Genomic DNA, 10,482 nt, shown 5'->3' with positions numbered 1-10,482 from the left:
GTTTGTATCCTAAACACAAGAGAATCACATTATACTTTTCAGCAAAACTAAACCAATAGTTTGGTGTGGACGCTCACTTAAATCAAAACTAAGGTGCTAGTCTTGTTCTTGCCTTGTGCCACCTGATAGCCCCCCAGTTCAGCAGGTTTTGAGAATTTATCTAAATTTAAGACCATTTCTGAGTCGTATAACATGCAGCAAAAACGTTTAATATTATTTGTCACTTTTGAAATGCCCCCCAGTGGCACAGTGCTATATCTGCAGACTTATACTGCAAGAAACTGGGTTTCGATACCCGTGGTGGGCAGAGCACAGATAGCCCTTGTATAGCTTTGTGCTTAACAACAAAACAACAACATTTTTGAAAATGTAAAATATTGTTATTCATTGGTATCAAGCATGCAGTGAAAACATTAGATATTAAACTAATCAGTTTAATATATTCTAGATGATTGGATATTAGGAAGATCAATAATATTTCTGATCATCTTGCAAGTTTGCTCCTCACTACATTAAGCCTCGGGCACAAGTCTGCTAATAGAACAAAATGAGGGGCATAGGTAAAGCTCTGCATTTCAAAAGTGGCCAAATCAGGTTCGAATCTGCTCGATACTAGAGAATATGTCCTTGCATTTTCAGCTGTGGGTGCATTATAAGAGTGAGTCAATCTCTTAGCGTGAAGGTTGAGCAATAGCATACTGCTAATTAGCTGCCTTCCATCAAGCCTGGCATGACCAGGTTGTTAGGATGCTCGACTTGAAATCTGCGGACCGTGCGTTCGAATTCCAACACCGAACGTGCTTGCTCTTTTAGCCGTGGAAGCGATATAATGTGATGGTCAATCCCACTTTTCTTTGGCAAAGAGAAGCACAAGAGCTGGTGGTGGGTAATGTTGCCTAGCTGCCTTCCCTCTAGTCTATCACTTCTAAATTAGGGACGGCTAGTGCAGATAATCCTCGTGTAGCTTTGAGCGAAATTCAATAAAATGAAGCTTTCCATCAGGTCGGTAGTTCTAAATTAGTAACGGAGACCTTAGTAAGTTTGCCATAAATACAAATAGATTGAACAATGAAAAAGTTTCAACAACTCATCCTCTCGAATACTCAACTATACAACGATCAATGACCGAGAACACGCGAAACTGCATATGAGCATGCTAAAACATTTCCCATGATGCCTCATATGAACAATACTTTTTCAGCCTTCTGCCTGTCCCTTTGATTAGGGTTCCGAGTAATGTACTGTTACGTCTTATAATTTTTTATTTGGTTTTGGGCTTAGACTTTAGAAATATTTGATTTTTAAAGTAAGCCATATTTTTCAATTCAATGACATTACGCTTACTTGTTATTGAATTATCATGCAAAGTGACAGTTAACATCTACTGTCCTTTGTTTTTGGTTATTTGTATGTTATTTACTATTCCGCTACTGACACGAAGCTTATATTTAAAAAAACGGGTAGTTTGTTAGGTTTACAGTAGGTGTGTGTGTGCGTGTCTTCGTTCCATTTTATTAGTTCGATAAAACCATGAACATTACAATAAAAACGACTTTTTTTTTCTTCTGAGAAATGTTACTGATTATATGAAGCCCGTTCTAACTATATCCATCAATGAAAACTGTTCTGAGATATGACGTTTTGCGAAGTGATTTGTTATTTAATCCAAGTCGAAACAAAATAAGAATTTTTACGTTTCCCTCGTTAAAACGAATGATGTTTTACTCGTTATATAATACATTCTGTGGGTGTCATTAAATTGTGTTAAGGAATATTTTTCAGAATGTTAATTTATTTGAAATTTTGATTTATTTACGGTAACTATATTTTTTTATGACATTACATAAACGTCAATGTCAGACGTATTGGTTGAAACTTGAGTACATAATTATGTTGTATGTACTCTATTAGCGCTATTGTGACTCTGTGTTAAATATTGAAATATTTGATAGCTATATGTCACTCAATAGCTTTTAAAATAATTCAAAAGCAATCTGATTAAAATGGCACGGTTTTAACTAATAAATATTGTGTAATGTGAAGCCTTTTGAAAAACCTCACGAAAAGTGTGTATTTATGTCATCAACAGTTTATTGTAAGTCTGTTACATTTCGCTTCGAAAACTCGATTCGTGCCCCAGTTATTTCATTTGTTTTAGATTTATTGAAATATGTATGGTTAGTGATTGTTGGGATATGTGATTTGCAAATGTATAACAACTTGAGTATTAATATATATATATATATGTTTATGAAGTTCCTTAGTTTAAAAACGGTCTCATATATAACATATATACATACATTCATGCATAATCCTTAATGTATCGTAAACCTGATATAGTCAATATATATATATATACGATGATTTTAATGATGATATGTACTGTTTGTTAGTATTCTTTTAAAATAATCGCATCAATTATCACCCGTTTCTTGCAGTAGAAGTGTGTTAATTTGCATTAACAGATACGTTCTTACGCTAAATGTTGTATTTTCGACATGTAGATCTTGTGTAATAAATTTATCTTAAAGCAAAACGTGTTTTTTAGTTTGTTTGTTTTTTCACATAAAGTTCTATCCTTAATAGACGTTTGAACCTTAAGGCCACAAATGAATGATGTACCATTATACTTTATTGATTCCTTTGTTAATGGTTAGTCTACAACTGAGTCACGACGTCTTTTAAGCACATAGTATAAATCAGGTTTTAAACACAACAAATGTTGATTTTCGAGTTATTGTATAATGAGATTAAGCTTTTTTTTTTAACATTCTTGTCTACAAATAGTGTGACAGGCGCAGTGATTAACGTGTTCTGATTGTGAATTCAAGGATTTATGATTCGCAACACATAGCCGCGAAAGCTCGCTCCCCATTTTGAGGCCGAAGGTGCGCTATAAAAGTGACGGTCATAACCCACTGTTCGATCAGACAAGAGTTGGCGTTGTTGACTAGCTGATTTCCGTCCAGTCTACTGATTGAAAATAGCCCCTGTATAGTTTGCGCGAAGTTTTGAAACAAACAGTCAATTTTTCGTTTTTTTTCCATATATGTATTTCATACTTCCAGCTAGCTTGTTCTTGTGAATGTTCCTGTCAATCAGTTCAACAAACTAAGTATATTGCATAAATAGATTCAAACGTTTTCAATGACATAATCTGCATAGAAAAGATGAATAATGAAATGGTGTTTTATGACCTAGCTCGCGAGGTCTATTGTGAAACTTCTTACGGAGAGCCAGAATAGAGACAAAGTAAAAGAAAGCCATCGTTGTGGAATTGTTTATCCAGATAGGCACGAGAAAAGAACATTCAAACAACAAAACGTTTTTTTATGAAACTATATACACAAAGAAACAGCACGCATAAAACACAAAAAAGTCATAGTCGTGGAAACTTCTAAAGAGAGAGAGAGAGAAGGAAAAGCGATATAATGCATGAAACTCAACTCAATGATAATTTTTGATTTTTTAATAAAAATGAAACAAATGTTCTGATTGGCTAAGAGGAACACATTTTCTTGACTGTTTTTAGAACCTCGCGGCAGATTTTTTTCTGAACCAATCATAGGAAGCGAAACAATTTGTACTGGGAGCATAATAGTCCAGATTTAGTTTATATCGATTTCAGTAACACTTCTCAAAATGATAATTGGTCGATGGAGCAGTTATGCTTCCTGTGATTATTCTTCGTCCTTGTACAAAGGAGGGTAAATAATTAATTACAAACCATTAATACAGAGACGTCGCCTGATCTCACAACAGCGGGTTTCGTTCAAGGGATGAAACGAAAAACTATTTTGTGTCAGGTAGAGTATATAGCCAACAATGTTAGAATGAAAGTCTTTTTAAAGAGATTTGAGTTTTATATTAAATTATTTTTACAAAACACCAATTGAAAAGTAATGCATACAGTCCAAGCCAGATCACCATCGTTATACAACTAACAAGTTTTAATCTCTCGTCAATTAATATCGGCCAGATCATTTTTTATTTCTGTCCAGTTTCATCTATAGGAAATACTACAATCAGGAGAACAAGAAATCAGGTGATTGGGCAAGCGTTACTACTGTCACATATTTGTCATAAAGGCAGATACTATATTAGAATGAAATCACCGGAAAATGAGTCTCCCTTTGTCATAAAACTGATGCACGAAAAAAACAAGAGCTATCAGAGAGATTACATACCCTTGTTCCGCCACTCATGCGTATATATGTATAGGAAAACTCAGAAAATCCTTCTCAGATCCAGAATGATCAACGATCCGGATAATTTTTTTTAGTGTGATGAAGAGTCAACCTTGATGTGCCCATGAAATTTGGTACAAATCTGATCACACTTTACAGAGTTATTAACCCCAAACCGTGAAAATGCCCTATCTCCCCAAATTTGGGGAGGGCTGTCCCATACTGACTTCCCATTTTGTGTAAAATTTTCGTGTACATCGGTCTACTAGTTTTCGACACGTGCACGGAAACACAAACAGATATACACACACACACACGCACCTGATTGCAATACCCTCGTCCCCGGGAAGGTAATTAAACTTGGAAGTAAATTCGTTGATGGTTATTAGAAGAAGAAAAATTTTAAGATTATTTTAATGTTTTTCGTAATTAGTAAATACCTGAAAAGATTGCGATGACCAAAGTTTTCGTTTTGATTATCGATTTTGTCATGTATCCATATTGTGATTAAGAGTTCCGGTTATTTGTTCAGACGCAAATGTTTGTATGCTTGTTCGCGTTTTGGAACGAATTGACTTGTTGTTTATCAGAATCGTTTAAAAGATTTACAAAAATGTTGTGTGAAAGGCGAACGTTAGGGAGAATAATGTTTAGATGTAGAACGACTGTTAGAACTAGAATTACTATTAGATATAGAACGACTGTTATAAACTAGAATAATTGTTAGACGTAGAATTACTGTTAGATATATAATGACTCTTAGAACGAAGAAATGTTGAATCTAGAATGACTTAGAATGAGCCTCTGTTTTAGTGATCTTTAGATAAATCTTGATCGACCACATCGTGGTAAACTTTGGAAATTTATTGATTTTTTTAAACTTCCTCAAGGTATTTATTGTGGGAGTTGTTAAGTATGGTCTTTTTGTCATGTAGTGACGTAAAGACAACTCTAATGACAAACCTTAAAAAGTAGTAAGTCAAATATTTTATTGAATACGTTATTTAGAGGTAATATATCTGACAGTATAAAATCCAAATAAAACTTAACAGTGGGAATTCTTATTATTATGCTTGTTCTACTCTTGCCTGTTCAATTTTATTAGGCCGTGTTTCCCATTTTCTGCCAGCATGCTATTTTTAAATGGAGATATACAACGAAAACCGATCTTTTTCATTGGCTGAAGCAAACGTGATTGTTCCTTTTGAGTGTGTCATGTCCTTTTTCAAGTTTAATTAAACGTTATTTTTTGTCTATTCCTATGCGTACAAACCTATCAGAAGTCCTATTTAAAGTTGCGCTAACATTGAAACTCGTATTCTACGGGGGCCCCCCAGTGGCACAGTGGCATGTCTGCGGACTTATACTGCTAGAAACCGGGTTTCGATACCCGTGGTTGGCAGAGCACAGATAGTCCTTTGTGTAGCTTCGTGCATAATAACAAATCAAACAAACGTATTCTACGGAAACAACTTGTGTGGTTAGGGAATCTCGGAGTCGTTTTAATTCAGGAAAACAAAACAAAAATCAACAACAGTGAATTGAATAGTTTTCAGATATGTACAGCAAGAAACCGATTTATTTGGGGTTTTGGTCGAAAAACTCTGGGTAATGGTCTGAAAGAAATACTAAACTTAACACACACACAAAGAGAAGGAACAAATTTTATTATATATATAAAGAGCCTAAAATATATCGCCGTTCTTTGTATAATTCTTGCGATTATTTGTGTTTAAGGAATGGGATGTGAACAAAGGTTAAAGTGACAGTTTGTGAATAACTGTAAGAAGAACAACACTTTAAATATTATTTATGTGTACTTCGATTTAGCCATTAGAAAATATCTCCATTGATCAGGTAATGGTATCGAGTATGGTGACAGTACATGAATAGTTTCATTAATTTGTATATGAACTGGTACTTAATCGTTACTTAATAACTGTATTAATAAAATATTCGTATGATTTAGGAGTCGAGTAATTTATCTCATTATCCTCACATTGGGACAGAGAACAGGATTTAATCGCAGTAGTTGCCTAGCTTTGTTATAGCTCACCACAGAGTTGGAGAAAATATACTGCCCAAGTCACATGCTTGTTTTAGTGCAAAGTTACACAATAGGCTGTCTGCGCTGTGTCCGTATCTAACCTCGAATTTTACCGTCATAAGCCCTCAAGTTTACCACTGAGCCATCGGAGACACCCAAATTGCAGGCGAATAAATGCTTCAACTGCCAACGCTTCAGTCGTAGAGGATAACTATAACGTAGAAAGTTTGTTTGTTTTGAATGTAAGCACAAAGTTACACAAGGGCTATCTGTGCGCTGCCCACCACGGGTATCGAAACCCGGTTTCTAGCGTTGTAAGTCCGCAGACATACCGCTGTGCCACTGGAGGGCAACGTAGAAAGAGGTCCCCAAACTTATAGGATAAGGTTAAATGCATTAGCTTAGTTGAAGCATGTATTGTATACGTCAGAGTACGTGACAAATATTTAGTTGTTAAACAGCAGATCGAAGACTGTGTAGCAAATAAAATCACCTAACTATACACAGTCTCAAATGAAAAATTAAATACTTGATTAAAATTTTGAAAAACATAAAAACGCTTTACAACAGCATTAACAGATGGCGCTACCACCAATATTAACCATCTCGCTGCTTTGCTGTAAATGATGTCCTTTAACTAGTTAATGTTTTACGCTTCATGTCTTTACTTTACAAAATACCAAGCACATAATTCCCAGAAAAATATTTCAACTGCTTTTCACAACCATCTGAACATTAATCTCAATTCTACTGGACTTTTTGAAACGGTTAGCTTCGAAAATCTTGTACGAGATGTTAATACAGAACAATTCTCAATACCCTACAAACACGGTTTAAGGAGGAATATTAACAACAACAAAAGAAGCTGCAGAGTACAGCTTTCTGAAGTTGTGACGTAATCGTCTTAGATGAAACGCTTCTTAGAAATACATCTTGATTATCTTTTTCTGTTTATAATTTCGTCTCTCGTCCCACGACTCATTATCGTTACAAGGATAATCTACCGGTATCAACTCACGCTTTCTGTTTAGTCCAGATAATAAAGAGTTTGTTGCTATTCTACTGATATTTGCTGACTATTGTGCCGTTGTTTCCTTCATCTACTTAGCAGTTATCTATTATCATTTAACACACCACTTCCAGAAGCTTTACTGAACACAAATATATTATCATTGACTTAGCAATTACCTATTATTCTTTAATACACCACTTCCAGAAGCTTTACTGAACCTGAATATATTACCACTGACTTAGCAGTTACCTATTATCATTTAACACACCACTTTCAGAAGCTTTACTGAACCCGAATATATTACCATTGACTTAGCAGTTACCTATTATCATTTTACTCACCATTTCAAGAAGCTTTACTGAACCCGAATATATTACCATTGACTTAACAGTTACCTATCATCATTTAACAAACGGGCAGAACAGAATGTTGATAAGTTACTTTATGTTATTAATACAGTAGTAGCACATTTTCTTTGAGACATTGATAACAACTGCCAACTAGTTACTTGAGTTCTTTAATTAAAAACTTGAAAATATTTTATACATATGCGTTTTAACCTCGGACTTAGAGAAAAATTCTGTATCCCAAACATCTTAATACAAGTTACATTAAATACAGAAGTCTGACAGATCCAGTGAGGCTGTGTCGTGTCTTATGATATGTCGTTAACCATTACATTAAAGTAAGCATTTATATTTGATATTTCTTTACCAACTATTACATAATGTTAATGAGGCTATGCCATGTCTTATATGATATATCATTAACTACTGTATTGAAGTGGGTAAGCTTCCACATCTTGATTATTTCTTCATTAACCATTACATTCTGTTAATGAGGCTATGCCATGTCTTATGATATATCATTAACCACTACATTGAAGTAGGTAAGTTTTCACATCTTTGAGTATTTCTTCACCAACTATTACATTCTGTTAGGGATATGTCTGATGATACGTCATTAACTACTACATTCAGAGAATCATATGAGGTATTGTAATGGTTAACAAATCTCATGAAGCTGTGCCATATTTTAGAATAATTATTATTACCACTATACTTTAACAGCCAGGTGATACTGTTTCATGTATCAGATCACTCCTTTATTAATGTTATTGTCTGGTTACAGAGTCGGTAGAAATGTATATAATTTTGCTTAAACTAGATTGCTCGTTTTAAAAATATTTTCGAGATGAAAACTATGGTGATCATTTCACAGTACATAGATGGCGCCACAAACAAAAGTCCTTAAAAGGTATAAGAGAAATTAAAAAAAAAACTTGTAAAAATTATAAACCATCATGTCACGTTGTTGTCGGGTGTGAAGTCAAACTATTTTCTTATTGACTCTCGCTAGCTTCACATGTTATTGATATTTCATGAAAAATATATTTTGATATTTATGTTTGATCGTTTTTTAAAGAAAACTATGTAACGAACAAATTATTTGTTTTCAGTTTTTTCGGTATTTTGTCATGAATTAGGTTTTTACACACATCTAAATATACGCAAGTTTAAAACAGGAATATTAATTATAAATTTATTGCTGAGAAACAGCAATTTTAAAGTAGCAAACAGTTTAAAAAATACGAACAAATAAGCGTGGAATAAATTTGAATTTGGTATTTTCCTAAACAATGAAAGTTTCGAGAAACCAAGTCCCGATTCTACTGAAACTAAAAGTGTAAAACTTCCTTGTGAGAAACACTTATACAGAACCAACTTTGTAAGAAACATCTCAAGCTATGGCGTTGATCGCTGAACTTAAAACTTAACAAACACACACCCATAAATATCCTTAATATCAGCTGGTAATTGGTGTGATATTACATCTCGGTAAGACTGGCAATAATCTTAATCACATTCTTCTTTTACTGCCCCAAGATGAGTTTACAAGAAAGAATGATGTGTTATAGCGTTTCAACTACACTTCATCTGTTGCAGTTATAAACTCTTCTTACTGGTCCAGCAAAAAAATATGTGATTGAAACTTACAATCTCTTTCCCGCTCATGACAATAACAAAACTTTAATGACTATGGTGAACACACTTCGTGTCGGAGACCCTTGAACACCCTCTTTCAGTCACTGATGAACCCACTTCGCTCGTAGACTCCTGAACACCCTTCTTCGGTCATTGATGAATCCACTACACTTCTAAGACCTCTGAACACCCTTTTTCAATCACTGATGAACTCACTTCATCTCTAAGACCCCTTAACATCCTCCTTCGGTCACTGATGAACCCATTTCAGTGCTAAGTTTCCCCTGAGCCTCCATCTTCGATCACTGATGAATCCACTTCAGCTTTAAAACACACCTTTTTCAGTAAAAGTCTATTGTGATGTAATATCACACCTATTGCTATCTGAGGGATAATGCTTCGCTAGCTAACATTATACGGTACTGTGTAAAAGTGTTAGGACAAAGTCAACAATTAGATTTCAGGCTACTTTCAAAGAACAATGGAAGGTAAATCAAAATTTTATTAATCTTCATATTTAGTACAATAGAAACTCAGTGGAAGTGCTTGAGTTCAGCAAACAGTTAACATTTTGTGTCCCCACTTTTGCTTTAATAACTGCAGACAGTCTTTCAGGCATTATTGCAACATATTTAATCAAAGTTTCTTTTGGGATTTTATTCCAAATGTCTCTAATACATTCCCATAAAGTTTCTCTAAGTAACTTTGGATTTGTCAAGTTTTTGATCTATCAAATCCCAGATTTGCTCAATTGGGTTGAGATCGGGGCTCTGTGGGGGCTATTGCATCATTTGAATGACTTCAGCTTAGTTAAGTAATTTCTGCATAGGTTGGATGAGTGTTTGGGATCATTATCTTCTTGATAGTAGAATGTTTTTACCAATAATACTCAAACCACTGGGTATACCATGACGGATCAGTATATGATGGTACTTGCGCTGGTACATTATTTCATCTATTTTGCAAATATCTACTGTCGCCTCAGCAGAAAAACACCCCCACACTATCATACTGTCTTCCCCATGCTTCGTGGTAGGTGCTGTGCATTGAGGTAAGTATATTTCACCTTTTTTCCGCCGGACGTACAACCTACGCTTTGAACCAAGTATTTCAAATTTGGACTCATCCATAACACCTTTTTCCAATCATCAACAGTCCAGTTTTTGTACTTTTTAGCAAAATCAGTCTCTTGACAATATTTGGAGATCGAAGTAAAGGTTTTATTGACTGCTACATGACCAAATATTCCAT

Source organism: Limulus polyphemus, unplaced genomic scaffold, assembly GCF_000517525.1.
Source record: "Limulus polyphemus unplaced genomic scaffold, Limulus_polyphemus-2.1.2 Scaffold1015, whole genome shotgun sequence".
NCBI lineage: Eukaryota > Metazoa > Arthropoda > Merostomata > Xiphosura > Limulidae > Limulus > Limulus polyphemus.
Note: the sequence above shows the minus strand (reverse complement) of the source record.